At 34.2% G+C, this 18,647-nt stretch overlaps 1 protein-coding gene across 3 annotated transcripts in view; it reads right to left on the minus strand.

Annotated features, from left to right (window-relative positions):
• Nucleotides 1-18,647, minus strand: part of LOC140674872 (uncharacterized) — a 168,282-nt gene that overhangs the window by 99,110 nt on the left and 50,525 nt on the right. For 2 of the 3 annotated variants that reach the window (XM_072908763.1, XM_072908762.1), the window contains exon 1: nucleotides 2,815-3,107. The exons of the other annotated variant lie outside the window; for it this stretch is intronic. The gene's annotated coding sequence lies outside the window, so the exon portion shown is untranslated. Of the gene's footprint in view, nucleotides 1-2,814; nucleotides 3,108-18,647 lie in introns of those variants that run through there. 3 annotated transcript variants of the gene reach the window in all.

Raw genomic sequence — 18,647 nt, forward strand, 5'->3', positions numbered from 1 at the left:
AGAAACGTCTGATTTGCAGAAAGATATGACGGTTCATTTCTAGCTTTTCCCTTTAACACAATTGCAGCGATTACAGCGCGAAATCAGCGAAATCGTTCTGTACGATTGCGCGACGATCACCGTTAAATTTGCCTGATGCCAACAGAACCTGCAATTCGTCGCAATTAAAGCCTACCGCCAATTGGCATACTCGTCCCGTTATTACGTTATTACGATCAGATAATTCGAGCGTAACGCTGTATCTGAGCAGGTGGGTGGTTCAAGGCCGCCACACAGCCTCTGATGCATTAAGCGATGCACTTTCGACAATACATTTTCATTTTTGTCGAAGTTTTAAATCATAAAAATAAAATAAAGAATAAAATCGATCCCAGAAAGTTATCTATCGATTTCGCACTTTGCTTCGGGAAGCATTCAATTATTTATGTTCGAATTGCAGCTCAAAAAAATCGAAAATGCTGGATTCAGTGTGTGTGTGTGTGTGTGTGTGTGTGAAGCTGGTGTTTTATTTTGTGGAATTAGCGTCTGTAATCGCTTTTAATTTCCTCTAATAGAGAAGATTTTATGTGTAAAGATTATTAAAATATTTATATGCATAATTATTGCAGACGAGAAAGATTACAAACATCTTACGTCAGTACTTATATGTTCTTTCAAATAATTTAATTTGTTTAATTAATATTCTAATAATGTTTACGTATAGAACTTTTTGAAGAACTATTGTACAATTTTCAAGTGCTTCAAATCTAGTAAAAAAATCGTCGGCGAACAAAGTGAGATGCAGCGTGGACTTGACGTTTCAGTTTGTCCCGAACCCTTTTTTAGTTTAACAGCCAGAAATGTTTAATTTATCAAGAATCCTAGATCTATTAAAAATTAAGCGAAAACCCTCAACAATTATTAAATTCCTACGAAGTCAGTCCAATTTCACACACATCTCGATGCATGCTATCGTTTTCAAGGCTATCGGTTTCTTTCACACGTTAATCGATACATGCGTTATCTAAAAAGTAGTTGTAACTACTTGTTGAAACGTCATATTTCGCTTCGTAATTATACGCTTTATCAAAGTTTGAAAAAAATACATATCAAAGTAATAACAAGATTCTCGACAAACGAGAAAATAAATAACAGAAATTATTAGCTTATCAATCATAATTTTCTATTGTTTTATAATATATTTCATGTTCCATGTTTTAAATGTATTTAAATACAATATACATTTTTTATTCACATTTAAAAATAAAAAAGTTAAATTATTTTCAACTTATTATTCTAAAAAGGATACATAATATTTAATGTTATAATAATACAATTAGAATATTCAATAAGAATATTCAAAATATTATATTCATCTTAAAAACAAATTAAAAAATTAAAATAAAAATTTTAATATATATTTTAATTTTGATATTTCAGCCAAAAAAATTATACTGAATAAAATATTTTCTAACATTTTTCTTATTTAATCCTAAGCTCTCTTTTCTTAATAATATAAAATTTGGAAAGAGATTTATAAAAATAATATTACGATGCACTGAGACCTTTTAACAATTATGTTTATATCAAAGTGGATTAGCCAGATAACCGAAACGGATGCGTTTGTCATGGCCGGTTAAGAAATGAGAGATGCGGTTTGCCTTTTGGTCATAAAGATTCTCAGCATCATTTGTTTTGTGCGCAGTGCACTTGCCAAGGAATCTCTATCAGTATATATATATATATATATATATATGTATAGCGAATAATATGCACAATCGCCGCGCCTTTTCTCCGGGGTGTTCGAAGTATCCCATAATTATAAGCCCGCGCACAAAAATGCCTGCAGATTTACGGGTCTCATCCCGCGCACGTGTCTATAAATAATGGAGATACGAGAATATTCGGCGATAAACATTTTTCGGTATCACTTGCCGCGCCGCAGGCCGCGATTGTCCTTCGAGAATACAATCTCTATATCTTTATATAGGATGTCCCATGTTTTCCAGACTTTATTTTACGTGTCTTCAGTTTCTAGAACTCTTCAATTTTTATGAAATCTTTAATTAATTCCGAATTAGCTTTTCTCTGAGAAAATTATTCGAAAATCATTATTTTTTAAATCAAATTATTACGAATCTAAAAAAATCTGACAAGATTAATTTTAGAGATAGAATAAAAAATGAGAAAGTAGAAAAAAAATTAATTTTTATTTATAGAAAATGTAATCCAAATTATTTTAAAAAATCCGTAGACAAAGAGATGTGCACAAATCTGAAACACCTTGTATATATCGAGGAATAGTTTAAAAAAAATCCGTGCAGTGCCTTACGCTGCGAGGAATTCAAGCGTCGTTTATCAAGCGTCGTTTATCAAGCGTCGTCATGCGCTTATCAACGCGAAGTACCTTTTCTCGCACCTTTTCGCTTACACATAGCCTACAATTATGTTTTCATACCCGAGGAAAAATCCACATTGATCCCCATATTCTTGCTCGCACGTTGTATAAATAACACGTTGATATACGCTTTGAAATATCAGCCTTTTCGAGGTCACTTGCAGGCCAATATCGGAAAAAGTTTCAATATATGTAATTATAAACAAAGCGTTATATAGTCACTAGTAGCATGAGATGAAATCTATTTTTTTATTTATGCTTCTGACAAATATCAAAAAATTTTTAACTTTTCTTGTATGTGTATATGTGTATCTTTGTGTAGGCGCATATAAATAAATCGACAGACTATGTATATTACTTATGTATTTCAGAATTAAACATTTGCGCTAATCTATTTTATCGTTAGAATATTCGATATATGATCGTAGGCGACTTACCTGCAAAGTGCGATCGTACGACATTGGTATGGCACTCACGACGTTATCCTATGCGACTTTACCATGTTGCGACGAAGGAATAACGTGAAAGTTATACACGATCACGTTAAAAGTAAAAATACGACGACCTATAGAGCTTACATCGTCAGCTACTACTTGCTTCCTCGAGTGTCGCCGGGTGAATGATACAAGATACAAGGCCGTGGCATGTAAACACAACGTGGTACCTACCTATATATCGCAAGAATGTCAAGGCCACACGCAGTTATTTTGTTATTGGAATATTGAACTACGAAATATTTAATACGAAATAAAGATAAAATACATACTAAATTCTCTCTTTTCATTATTTTAATTATTTGATTCCATTAGTTGATGACGTATATTAAATGCGTGATAATTAATTCGTTGTTACAAAATGTGATAAAAATATTTAATATACTATAAAATATTGTAATTACACATGTCAAAAATATGTATTTTGTATAATATGTATTTCTTGCACATTAAAATTTAATTTCAATAAACACATAAGTTACTGTTCATATCTGACTATTTTTTCATCGTTCTTTTTCCTGAGCTGTAATAAATTCCTGGCGCGTGATTTAATTTGCAAAAAAATTGTTACTTTACATAATTTCTATAATTATATAAAATTTATATAATTATTAATTTATATAATTAATTCATTATAATTAATGTAAAAATTATACATGTAATTTTATATCATTCTTACTTCGAGATAACATCAAATATTTCTACACAATTTTATTGCAAATTACATTTTACGCAAAGCTTGATCAATCATTTCTTTATTATGTCATTTATATTATACACATCTTTCAAATATTCCTTTCGAACGGTAATGTCCAAATTTAATTCCAATTCGAGAATGGCGCCCCGCCGTTTCGCGTGCACAACGTTCACTTCAGATCGACGTGATTGATAATTAAAATACCAGACGGTTTCTTGCAGAACGACCAACAATGGTTACTGCTCTGCGAATCATAATTACATCAGATTGACCGCCGCGGTATGATAATGATCCTCGCGATTTCGCACACCGGGACCGCCGGCAATTGATCGATCGATTGCGAGGGGGAGGGGGGACCCGCCGAGATTGATTGTGCATCGGATGCTTATGTAAACGCCGGATGGGCTCGTTTCGCAAGCGATTTCGAAAAGATCCTTCCTGATTAGGGGACTTGCGACGAGAGGCGCGTCTCGAATACCAGAGCGGCGATGTGTATGATGTAAAAACACGATAATCATATATGCAGCAAAATGAAGCGCGCACGCATACATCTTATGGCATAGTAAACTAATTAAACGGTTGGCCTCGATCTCGAAAGGTTTTTATGTCTGATAGCTCGACAAAAACTCGTCTAAGAAACTATGAAGAGACCTGCATCTCAGATTTTATGGAATCGACGGAGCTGATTAGGGCTGGGACGCGAATGTTAATTAAGAAAAACAGCAATAAGATCGTGCATTAACGTGGAATTAAATGTTGATAAGAACGCTTAATGGTACGGTTAAAATTGGTTAAAGATAAGACAGAAATATATGCTGCAATCGTCTAATTTTTTTTTAAATAATTAGAGCAAAAGTTTCTCACACAAATATTAAAGTTTCAATTCCTCGATTTTATCTGACTTTTTCGCTCGACGCAACATTGATTATTATTCAGTAAAAGATTTTGAAAATTACTATACGTATTTAATTCTGTATAATTCTAATAATATTCGCGTAATATAACATCAATGTTGTTGCCTAGTCTGTTTAGAAGTTTAAAAAAATTCATAAAGTCCTAATCAATAATAAAAAAAAAAGTTTAAACTGGTTTCATTAGAAACACGCTCGAGTCACTTGCGTCTTAATCTTTATCTGCGAATATAAATCTTGCGATTTATAATCGCAAGTACATTCCTGGGCACTCTCATTAATGCTGCGCTTAGAAGGCAAGTTGTCGGGAGGCGATCGAAACGAGCGATCTAATCGTAGCGTAGATCGATAGCACGACGGAATCGGGAAAGGGGCGCTCTAAAAGGTTTTACGGCAACTTGTAAAGTTCAATAGCAACCGGAGCAAGCAAGGTTTGCTGCCATTTATTTTATAGACGTGCTCCACTTGCTAAGCGACCGAGAGGGAGAGACTGGCCGATCCGTTCACCGACAAAGACAAGGAAAGAATGAAAAACCAGCGAAGACAGAAAGGACAGGGATAGTAAGGATACAGAGTGAGAGAGACATCAAGGTTTACGACACTGTACTTTAGCAGTTTTTGCATGCCACCGCGAGCAGAAAGACCGTTTCTACAAATGCAATGTGCACTATTTACGCGACAAGTTTACGCAGTTTACCTGCTCACTTCGAAAGTATGAATTACCATGGGTTCGCGCAATTTGGGTTCTGGGTCGTCGAGAATGAGAGTACCGTTTCTCGAGAATGACTTTCGCGCTACTCACTTATCGGACACTTCATGTAATGGCAAGCGAATTGCAAGACGATGGAAAAATGTTCCATAATAGAGCTCGAAAGAAAATCGAGATGTAACGTGTGAAATAAAATTCATATAAATTGCCTTGAAAAATAATCTATTATATTGAAAAGATAGATTAATAATAGCTTAATAAAAAAAAATAGAGTCTACAAAATACAATTGATCATCTATCATCTATTCCTCAATTACAGTCGGAAAATACTTTACGTCCTAGTATTTCGATTGTAAGAAAAATACTAATACAATGATGAATGCGCTTAATACAAAAGTAATATAAATATAATATAAGAGTTAAAGAGAAGAAAGGTGCAGCAGAAAGTTCCCAAGACGCATTTCAATTCAAGCCGTTGCATAATCCAATAATGATCAGAGAGAAGCACAATCGCAGAAGTGAAAAATCGTAAACAGCGCGCGGCAACACGTGGGAGAAAGTAAACAAAGAATAAAAGGAAAAAAAGAATAAAATAATAAAGTACAAATGCACTCAAACACACGCACTTACACAGAAGGAAATTTCGCACAATCGTATAAATAAATGAACGTTTGCATCGATCCGTATCGTGATTCGCTCAAGTCTAACACACGCCTCCGCTAAGTAAGCGATTTACTGGAGAGTGCGGCACCTGAAACGCCTTTAATTTATACACATAATATGTAATACGTTGCGCGAACGTGTCACACATACGTGCATATATGTACATGTGACATATATATGTATAACGGGCGTGAGAAAACTTTACGCGCGATTACGCGACGCGCTGACATGATTCGATTATATTAATAACAATGCGTGAATATTATTCGCGTGACCAAAATTTTCCCGTCGAATATTCGGCGCGTATTATCAGCACGCAAATCTGTCTCTCTTCCCCTCCCATGATCGATAATGACTTTGCGACAAAGAGCCTTTCGACCCGCGTTGAGGTCGCCGTCATCCTCCGGTCGTGGGACTGTTTCGTGCCGATTTCAAATAAACGCTCTCATCGTGGATTGCCTTGGAAAACGGCTTCTAATTTCAATTATCGTAATCATCTTGCGGTCATTATGCACCATCTCGCGCGCGGTTACCGTTGACTATCTTACAACACGACATAATAAATCGAAACCGATTATCTACGCGAACGGAGGCGATCTTTTTTCAGATGCGTTTTACAGATGTCGATTTTATTCAAGAATTAATAAAGAACCTAATTAACTTAAAGAGCGGCTCTAAAATGTAATTAAAAAGTACATAAAAATTTTACTGTAAAAAATTGAGATCAAAATACATAGTATTCTAAAAAGGACTCGGTATACCAGTGACAAGTTTTGATTATACTTTATAAGAGTAAGAAAACTTAATTTTCAAGTATCTGGAAGACTCAAAGGAATGACTCTAATTATTTTTAATGATTATGCACGAAGAATATACGATGAGGGTAATTGCCTAGTCGTTGACAATTCGGACAAGACATATTAATTTCAAATATCACCTTCATTACCAGCAACCAGTACCTACTCTCGTATCGCTAACAAGGTGTCCCAAGGTTAAGTACACCGTTTATCATTCGCGACAGGATTAATTATCTTGTTCGGATATTCAAAAGCGATATCGTAGCAATGAGGTAACGATCGACCAGTTAGCGTGTCTCTTACAAAATAAATAAATAACACACATTTTTTTCTATCATATATACGCACAACGCATGCATAATGCATTACGTTACGACCGTTAAGATGTTGACTGCATAAGCTAAAAATAATAGCTTACTTGAAATTGATTCTTGCATCCTTGCAATATAGTTTTTGTCAATCATGTATTATAATAAGATGCGCGTGTGAGATTCATGTTGAAACAAAAGTTAATGCACCATGTATTTGATAGACTAATATATTAAATAAACATTTTTTTCCGTATTATACGAAAATTAAAAAATAAAGTATTTTTTTTTAATCGCGAAAATTTGTCAGTGAAAAATATTTTCTACAATTATTTTATGTGCTTTTTATAAAACTGTAATTCGCGTTTTACTATCATGAAAGAATTTCGAACACTAATTCCATTTATGAAAATGTGTGAATAAAGATCTCAAGGGTGTCTCGAGAACCGAGTTAATTTCTTAATAAAGGTACACGCGAGAAGCTCCAGGCTAAATATAAAACGAGACGAAAGAGAGATATCACGCGAAATAAACGAGATCACGAAACGGAGATAAGTTTACGGTTTATTGTTTAGCGGTAACATTGGAATCGAGCAAATCTAAAGGGAAAATGCCTTCACGATTGTACACGCCGAATAGGTCGAAAAGGTCTCTCATTAAAGCCCGTATAAAATGACCGGAGTCGTCTTTGAGCCCCAAGAGCCGCTGTCAGCTTATTGTGTGCTGCGCGGGATGCTGCAGGATCCGTTTATTAGCCTCCCATCAAGATAACAAGACTCTCCTTTTCCCCCTTTTTTCATCCTCCAAGAGATTCCAAGCTCATGGGTGAGGATGCTGTGAGAGACAAACCTTTCATTATAATCGTGTCCGTAATTAGCTTTATACTTGAGGAAAAATATACCTCCGCTCATTGTCTGACAATTAGTTTTTATATTATTATACTGTCAAAATCCTGAAAGAAAAATGTTTAAAAAACACACGATACCTAAACGGTAAACTAAAATGACAATTATATGCAGTATATTTTCAAACAGAGATTTCGAACATTGTTTTTAAAATCTGTTGATTCTTTAATTCGATATTTTAGCGCAATTCATGTAATCTTTATATATTTATTTATTTATATATTATCATTTATGTATTTATTATTATTATTTATATAATATTTAATTTCAAATTGTGTGGAAGAGAGAGAAAGGGAGAAAAGTTTAATAGATACTTAAGATATCTATTAATTCGAGCTCAATTCAACTTCAACTCTTCATTGCATTCCATTCGCGCATTGTTACTAAAGATTTATGCGCTTTCAAAGCAATAAAATACCCGGCCCGCAATTTCTTGGTACTCAATTCGATTGGCCACCTTGCAGATGGTCGTATATATATATGTGTTTAAGTATATGTATATATATATATTTTACATATATGTATATGTACAAAATATATATATATATATATATATATGTACAAAGTGTATATGGAGGATTAATATGTTTCCTATATAATGCCGCGCATCCCTGACCGAAGACGTCGTCCTTCATGCTCGTTTAAGTCGACATTGACGTCGTTATCGCCGTGATATGCGCTATTCAAAGCCAAGTCTTACTCGATTCGGTATGTCGATGGATAATGATGCATAACAATCATATGACATTCATTGATGATCGAGAAGGCGCGGTCGATGTTCTCGACGCGTGGGATTAGCATTGGAAAATAAAAATCAAAGATACCAAGAAGATTTCAAGATCAACAAAACAATTTCGAGATTATCATACAATAGAAAATCGATTTGATAAAAATTTAAAATATTAAATTAAATAAAAACCAAAAAAAGCACAAGATTTTAATTTCTGTAAACAAATATATATATATATATATATATATATATATATATATATATATCGTATTGTATATCTTATTATATATTTTATTATATTTTATATAATAACTCTCTGTATCTCTTTCTTCTTAAATATTACAATTTCGGATCTCTAGGAAAATATTCTGCATATTAGTAAAAATATATATATTTTAAATTGATCTCTCTCTCTCTCTATATATATATATATATATATATATATATATATATATATATATATATAAAATTGCAATATATAAAATAAAATTAAACAAAATGACATTGAAGCTTTAACAAATACGCAATATTTTTGCAATATATCTCATTTTCAATATGTGATTACGATCGCACTTATCGATCGTCGCAAACATAAGCAACAGCATTAACTGAATAACTGATAGGAATGCCAACACAAGTGACGCTATTAAGATTTCCATCGACCTACCGTGAAAATCCCACCGTTATTAAATGAGGAAACATTTTCACCTCACGTGCACGATACCTGCGTTTATCTTTCACGACAATATAATCGCATACGCATAAACGATTCCCCGGGCTGTAACGTTTTGCAGTGGTATGCGACGTGTTGCGGTATTGTATTGTTGTTACGTCGACGTGCACAGTTAATAGGAATAACGCGTGACTAACGCGTCTCGTAAAGTACGAGCTAGCAGGTGAGCGTATACGGATCTCGTTACATAATGCAATCGGCCGCGGATACACGCGTGTACGCGTGTTGCAACAACTGGCTGCACATACGCACTGCGTAAAGATCGTTTTGTATGATCTGTAATTCGCGACACTTGTAATTCTTGTCATTTTAATTTGCGTCCCATTGTGTGTGTAAAAAGAATATTTTATATTATTTCAATTTATTTTTATCTGTTTTTATCTTTATTTTATTATATTTTTTATAACATTTAGGGAAATATTTTTTATTTTTTATAAAAAGAATTGCGCGCTAGATATAGGAAGTAAATATGTATAATTTTCTAATTTTCATGTTTAATTGTCAGCTGATATAAAACGTAACTTTTTTATCAATAAAATTAGATTCCGTTCCTAAAATTAAAAGGATAAAATTTTACCACAGTTTTTTCAAATTGTTCAAACAAATTTAAAATACACACACACACACACATATATACGCGAAGGCAACCAGTGTGAAATGCGTTTCGCCGTCGGCCACATTTCATCTTCTCCGAGTCGGCTGCGAAAAACGAGCGCGCAATCTCGTAAAGTTTAATAAACAAGCCGCTATCTGCACACACATCTCTGCAGACTTTTCCATTAGACTTTTCGCGACGCACAGCCGCCGCATCATTTTTCACAACTCCTACGCAAGTTGCCCACATATCGAACTATCTTTTAATCGGTATGCCGAGGATGCGTGTCGCGTGCGTACGTATAATTTCGCAAAACATCTTTCTCGGCATTACGTTATTTTTTTGATTCGTTAATTCCTCTAGCACCGCGTTTTTTGCTCGTGTATAAGTTACTGATGCAATGTGAGTTATCATTTCATAAGATCTATATGTATAAAGTGAAATCTCACAAATTGAATCGCAAAATAAATTTACAATTTATATCCACTCTCGCGGAACGAAATTGCCATTTTATTTCGACAAGAAATATAATTATATCATTTAATAAATAAAAGGCTAATAAATTTTCTAAATCCTAAATGAGACAGAGATCGAAGGATCTCGGCTCATCGCAAATGCATCTCGTATCGCACCTTCCACGATGCACACAGTGCCATTTTCCGAGCTACAAACGTACAAACGAAGCAGTTGTATTACCGTTCAACGAGCCGCATAGCTCGTGCAGCCTCGCAGCTTATACGGTTAGACGAAGAGAACTAGATCGGAGAGAGATGAAATTACCGCGCTACAAGAGTGTATTGAGAATAAATCCTCGCCTCAAATCGGCCTAGAGGCAAATGTCGTGGTATTCCGGTCGCCGTGTAGGCATACGACGACTAGTTTGGAAACGACACAATTATCACCACCTGGAGCCTGCGTTACGCTACAGTTACGTTACTTTCCGTGTCGATACTGAATAACGATCAACCTCGATCGACTTTCTGTCTCGTTCCCCCCCCCCCCCCAAAGTTAGAACGATATCGACGAATTAGAATGCTAACGGAATTTTCTCCTTTCTATCTCAAATACCTTTCGCGTCAGTATATTTTATTTTTTATCTTCTTCTTGAATTAAAAAAATACTTGTAGCATTTGTTAATAACATATGATATTTGATATCGATATTTTTTAACAGAAAGATACATATCTTATATTCTGGAATCATCGACTCCGTCATCGGCCACGTACTGACCTGATTGCGGTAACACGTGCGAGAGTGAGATTACGAGTGTGCATTTAATCAAAACTGAAATCAAACGCACGCAGCGTATCATTGATTATTGGAGCAAGGTCACCTCAATCAATGTCACAATTCCTTTTTCCCCCCTCAAGAAGCCGCTCATTAACATCGACATTACGCATCATGTCCACGATTAACGATGATCGTGATTTGCTTACGAGAATAATCGACAAGAATTGCAGCAAAAAAAGTTTCCCCTTCTTTCAAATTTTTTTTTGAGTTAAGAAAATTTTTTTGTTTAAAAGTTTATTACTTTTCCAAAGTTTATTAAATAAAAATTCCAGCAACAGTTATTGAGAAATTCCGTATAAGAGAAAAAATTTGGATCAATCAAAAAGTTTTAAAATTTTTTTGAAACTTGCTGTACAATTTTTTTTTTAATTTTATAGAATATTTAATTTTCAAATTTATACTTTCTATAAATATTTTACCAAAGTGTTTAAAATATATTTTTGTCTGCTACCGAGATATATAAATTTATTAAAATTTCTCAGATATAAACATCATGCAATTACTAAAAATTATAGTTTTTCTGAAATAAAAATATCAAGTAATCATATATCAGCATATCTTCAAGCATATTCTTAATCGACAGACTGTCGGCAATTTTGTAATTTTCTTTGCTCGCAATTCTCAATCGCAGTTTCATATTATTTCTGAAAAGCGTACTTTTTCAACATACCTCGTGAATTCTTTCCAAAGTGCAAGTTCCAGCATTCGCAACGGATATAAAATGTAATTTCTCACCGAGCATAAATCTCGCCGCAAAGGGTTAAACACGATACCGGTGCGCTTCGATTGCACTCCTAGCTCCGGGCGGATCGTCGTCGTGGGGAATCAACGTGGCGAGAGTCCTTCTTACCTGCAACAGAAAACATTTTCCCATTAGACCACATCCTCCCGGCCATAATTTGCATCTCGCGTCCTCCTCCATCTCGGTCTGTTTCTCAAGGATCCCCGTTCCGCCGATTGCATAACATAACAGAGCGAGAGCGCGCGCGGGTAAAAGATTCGCTTGAATGTGCGTGAAACGCGTCGTTGTGGGATTCCACGTCGACACCAGACACTAAGACACTTTCGCATTTTTCTGCTATTCGAATAATCGCATGGTTGTCGAGGATTTTAACATATTTTATCGGATCAAAATAATGTATATCTTGTATCATTAATTATTATTATAACAAGAATTATAACGAAATACGTAACTTCCCAAACTTAACTCTTACATAACGATAGAAACAATATCTAATGTGATATAACTTATGTGTGTCATGTGCACGCGTATTTCACATTAATTATGCAAAAAAGTAACAATTTTTTGCAAAACTGCTATTTAATTTAGAATAAATAATACCATAACTGTCATTCATGCAAATCATGCAATGAATTGTCGATCAATCACTAATTAACAAGTTGACAAAGTCAGGCGCAATCGAAATTCAAAATATTGATGTATACGCTCTATCAAAACAATACATCAATAAATTTTTGCAATAATTAAATATCAATTTTTTACGAGGATTCCGTAGAAATTTCATAAAATTTATTTCATTAAAAAATAAACATTTAGTTTTTAAGTATCTAAATTTCTAAAACAGAAAATTTAATTTTTTAGAAACAAAAATATCCCTTTCGTTGCTTTGAAATCTCCCTTTCAGTGCAGATAATTTTTTTTTTTTTTTTTTTTTTTTTTTTTGAGGAGAAAAGGGAAGAAAGAGAATCTTTCATACTTTATTTCATTCTCTACGTTCTAACAACAACGGCGTTGTAAATCTCTATCCTCCGAGTCTGCGGCAGAAAGATGAATGCACGCCTGTAAAGTATTTAGTTACGGAAACGCCGGCGAACGTTCTTGGCAAATTAATTCACCACTTCGCGTTGAGATAATAGACGACGAGTTTCGTGTTCTCCCGCGGAGACTCTTGTATGTTATGTCGGACATTGTGCAAAATTGTGGTGCACGTCGCTTGTTAAACGCCACGGAATAACCGCAGCGCGAACAGAACAAGAGAGACGAGCACGAAAAAATATGTATCTTCTTCCAGGATTCTTTCTTGTAAACTAGCTCCTGCATATTTCGGCTATCTCGCTTTGAAACGCCGACAAAAAGACGTGTATCAACAAACCGTCTTGCATTTTTTAAAGAGAAAATCTCGTGCATAAATCTTCCGGAAAGAATAAAACGCTGCGTAAACGGAAGGAAGAAAGATAATGCGTATTACTTGTTCACGTAAAATCGGTGGATGTCGGCAAATGACAGACAAAGTAATTCGTATAATGGATAGGCTACTAAGCATACACCTATAACTTTGCGATGAATCCTGAGAAAAGAGGTTCTTTGACAAGATCTCTGAGAACAGGGCTTGGCTCAATCAAGGCCTCAAATACTCCAACCGGTGTTTTACGAATTGACGTGAGTGAATAGTGAATAATATATTTTATATACATTGAATTTTTTAAATTACTTTTAAAATATAATTAAAAAATTCAATGTAATATATTCATATTTTATATTTATCTAAAAGCTAATAAATACGATATATTTCAATGACATAAAAATAAAGAAAACAATGTAATCTTTTCTACAAATAAAAGGAAAAACATTAAGCAGTATTATTGTAATAATTTTGACGTAATGTAAAATAGATGAAAAAATTTACATTTATTTTTCCAATGTAACTAAAATTTTATTTAAATTAAATAAATTTAAATTATATATATATATATACATTAAATTATTATTATATAAATTAAATTATATATAAATTTCACTTATATTAAGCATCTTAATTTGAAATAAAATATACTTTATAATTCCGCAAGTATAATCAATTGGCATCTGCTAAAACTTCTCTTGGGCTATTCTTAGTAACCCGTCGAGAATTCGACAGACGTGCGGACCCACCCAACTTTCCAAAAAGTATTTTCGCCCCATGTTACTGACAAGAGGGTTATCTGACGTCAACCAACACGATCGTGTCTGCATCTCGGGATCAACCTCCTGTCTCGTGTAGGTGTATAAAAAAATGATCAAAGGCGTGGTTAGAACAATAGGATGCTGTCGATTAACGTGCTGATAAAACGACGAAACATGTCTCATGCGAATTATCGAAAAATTAATAGTCATTGTAGGATTGTTTTAAATATATCTAAAATATTTTTTAAATGTATATGAAAAAAAATGATGAAATAAATTGCATCCTCTTCCAAATATACATATATCATTATTATAATGTACATTTAAAATCAGGCAATGTGTCAGACAAATCTAACTTAACAAAATGAAAAAATCCCTCATTTATATATATATATATATAAATCTACTAATCTAATATAGTTAAATTAATATCTCTATAAAGAGAGCTTTCTCCGTAATTTACAATTCTTCCTTTTACAAAGCAGAGACTTATAAATTTCTTGTATTTTCAAAGAGAAGTTCTTACAGTCTCACTGCACCGTAGCTATGTCGTTGAAAATAACCATTAGCGATACGGTAATAACCATTCTAGGATTACTTCAGGAACATGGCCGGGCAATCCTAGAATGACTATTACCGCACTCACGGATGGAATGCGATGTGCCTGTCTGGACAATTCCAAATGGCTATAGCTTCTTAAACTGCCACATACGCGCGTTGGCGTTTTACGAGCAACCGACGAGCCTGTCAGAATACTGGTATTTATGACGACCAGTATCATCTTCATGCCCATTGTTTTAACCACACCTCCTCCAAAAAAAATAAAATATATCGACGGAAAAATATATTTTCTTGCGGCATCGCAAATATCGATATAAATAAAAATACGAATATAATTTTAACGATGCGATCCATTAAATCAGACGAAAAGAGTGACATTCAAATAAACAAACAAACAGCCTTTATCATAACATCTCTTTGAAAAAGAGACTACTTTTTCTAACTTTTTTTTCAACATTTTTTTTAAACATCTTAATTTAGATTTTTTTGCCTCATATATCATTATAATGAGAACTATTAGTTATATCTTGCCCTTAAGAAAAAGATCAAACATGCGTGAAACGCTTTTGCGCAAAACTATCGATCTGCAAAAAAATCCGCCTAGCTCATTGTTAATCTACCGGCACGAGTGCGTAGACATGAGTGAGATCATTCACGCTAACAAATCGAGAGACGATAGAATGAGAGTGCAACGCGCACCACGTACGTTCTCGTTCTACAGCACGAGTCAACCACGTTCATGACACAGTTTCATTATTCAAGTCAATCAGTGATCTAAACCGGACAGAATGAGAACAGTGAAACTTTGATTATCCAGCATTTTAATTCAAGACAAAATTTAATGAAGAGACATGAATTCGACGTGATTTCCGGGATATGTAATTAAATATAATGACGAAAAATAAAATAAGTAAGATTGCAGAAAATTTTATAAAAATTACTGTAAAATACAAACATACTTCAGAAATATAAAATTAATCTTACAACACATCAAATATTAAAACTAGTCTGTAATATTAAATTATGGCGTGCAAATGCTTATGAGTCCGAATCATCTGTGAAAAAAAGCGAAGATTATATATATCCTACAAAACTTTATTCAGAATTACAGTTTAATCTTTTCTTTAGAGACGTGTACAAACCATACTATTAATATGTATTTATTATACTTTGATTGCTATAAAAATCATAGAGAATGTAGAAGTAAAATAAAATAAAATCTAAAAAACAAGTACATTCATTTTGCTATCATTTATCCATTCAATGCATCAATTTAGATCGTGCACAGCAAGATTGATGCATCGTGCAAAAACATCCTCGTGCGGTTCATTAAACGCTAGACACGTAGCAACGCGACGTATCGAGGACTTCCATCAAAACTATGACGATGCACGCGATCTCTGGATGTTTTATCCTTCGACATGTCGGTTCTCCGGGCACGGACGCGCGCGCATGTGGCAGGTTATCGCGATTCCGTGACGTGACGACGATGAAGAGCCGATACGACGAGGATGCAACAGGGTTGACGAACCCTTCCCTTTCCCCCCCTCCCCCCCCCCCACCCCGAGATGAACGACGACACACCGAGGCCGGTCGTGGATAAAACTGTTTTTCAACTCGTCGTAATGTCGGCGACACACTTATGAGACGTTGGCCTCCGCCAACCGGCCCGCGTGTGTAAACACGGGGAATATCTTCATTTGCGTGTTTGTGGGCGGTAAGCGAGAGCAAGAGAGAGCAAGAGAACAAGCAGTCGCCACGTCGATCCAGAGAGCAACGAACTATACGACGCACATGCAATCGGAATAAGTAGGCAGCCTCGAATCCCTATGTGGGTAACCCGGTCCCAGAAACCCGTTTCGCCCTTCCGGATTCTTCCGCAGTCTTTTAAATGTACCAGGAAGTAAACGCGCAACCACCACCGATAACGAGACCCTCTCTCGCTCTCTCCTGCATTCTTTTTCTCTTTCCCTTTGAGGCGGTTCTTGCTTGCGATATTTTGCGAGCACGTTTAGTGCTAACTGTGAATAATATTATTGTCGAAAATAACAGGACTCGCGATGCCTGATTTCACAAACAAATTAAGATTAAGATAAATTTGGAGATAAAGTTTGTAATTTTGATCCCCGAACGTATATGGTAGCGCACTTTCGACGTTTTTGAAGATGAAGGTGAAGAGAAAGCGAGAGATGCGAATACGCGTCCGTGACGAAGAAAAGGAAAATGAGGTCGAATGACCGACGTTTCGTGTACTTTTTTGTTGACTGATTACGTTAATGCATTATTTTTATAAATGTTTAGCGAACCAATGATTCATGAAATAAATAAAAACGTAGTCATATGCGACAAAATATTATCTTCATAATGAATATTATATATAAATAAATATTATAACTTGTTCGATAAAAATGTTATAAAGTAACTTGTGTAATATTTTTTTAAAACTAATTTATATTATTCTTTATCGCGAAGGAATCAACATTTCGCACAGTCAACATACACGATTGCAATTGTTTTTCGTGCTGACTAACGTGACGAAAATCTATGCGGTAAGAGAAAGTTAAAGTATGCTTGTCAAACATTGCATGCACGATGTTATTCTTAGGGATTTCTTTACGCGTTGGTTCTTACATAAAGCACGTTAACGCTTCTGGGAAGCGCCTTGACGAAGAAAGCTTCAGAGACGTAAGACTATGTATAAAAACAATAGTGATTAATCTGACAGTAAGCAGATATTTAAAGTGCGTCAGACCAAACGAGCAAAATCGAAGACTAAGGAAGTACGTGACTAAAATAAATTTCATTGACGCTTCCAAACGTCATTGCTGTTTTGCTTCAAAAAAAAGCGTTAACTAAAACTACTCACGCTCGTCTTTTTCTATTAATTTTTAATTTTCAAATAAAGGAGGCTTTTAATTTTTCGATAACAGATGTTGTACCAAATAAAATTTCAGATTATTCTGATTATTAAAAATCAAGATACAGAATTATAACATATTAAAAATCATAATATTCTTATATTTTGCATTAATTAATTTTTCTAACAAATTAATTTTAATTTCAATAACAGATATTGGTATTAAATAAAATTTCAGATCATTCTGATTATTAAAAATCAAGATACAGAATTATATCACATTAAAAATAATATTCCTACATTTTGCATTAATTAATTTTTCTAACAAATTAATTTTAATTTCTTATTAAAATTTCTACTTGACAAATTAAGAAATTTTTTTGATCAGTTTTATTTAAATGTCTGCACATTAATGTCTAGTAAGTATGTACGTACATTCGAATACTAGATATATTTAAAAAATAATTTAAGCTCGGTTTTATGAAGTTTATGTTTGTTTAATTTTTTTTTTTTTTTTTTTTTTTTTTTTTTGTGAGAGCCAAGTCTGACACTCTTTCTACACGTTTGCTCTCCAAAGCAAAGGTTTTTCGAGATTTCTTTACGTTTTTCCACTTTTATACGACACAGTAATGTTTTTATTACGTAATGTCTTCACGCTTTGTAGATAATCGAAAGAAAGTTAGACAAATTATCACGTCCAAATTATCGTTGGGTCAACTTGCGTTTTATCAGACGCATTAACATTAATAAAAAAACGCTTCTCATCGCTTCTTTATTTCATATAACCGTGACAAAGCACCGACATTTTTATTCATAGCAAGCTAATGTCTAACGTTAAAAGAATCTCGCACGGTAAAGAGGTCGAAATATTCTCATTGTGTAGTCATTTGTAAGAATCGAATGCGGTATGAGCACCACAAAGTAATCGATTCTATACGAGTAAACGTGATGTTCGTTCCGACTCGAGCGTTCGTCTTTTCGACAGACAATCAAGTTCTAAATGGAAGTTTGTAAGATGCATAGACGACAAGTGCGATGATAGATATAACTTGTTAAAACGATTCTATTATGCTTGTACACGCTTATTCATCTTGTGAAAGATTGCTCCTATGATG

Source organism: Anoplolepis gracilipes, chromosome 16 (assembly GCF_047496725.1).
Source record: "Anoplolepis gracilipes chromosome 16, ASM4749672v1, whole genome shotgun sequence".
NCBI lineage: Eukaryota > Metazoa > Arthropoda > Insecta > Hymenoptera > Formicidae > Anoplolepis > Anoplolepis gracilipes.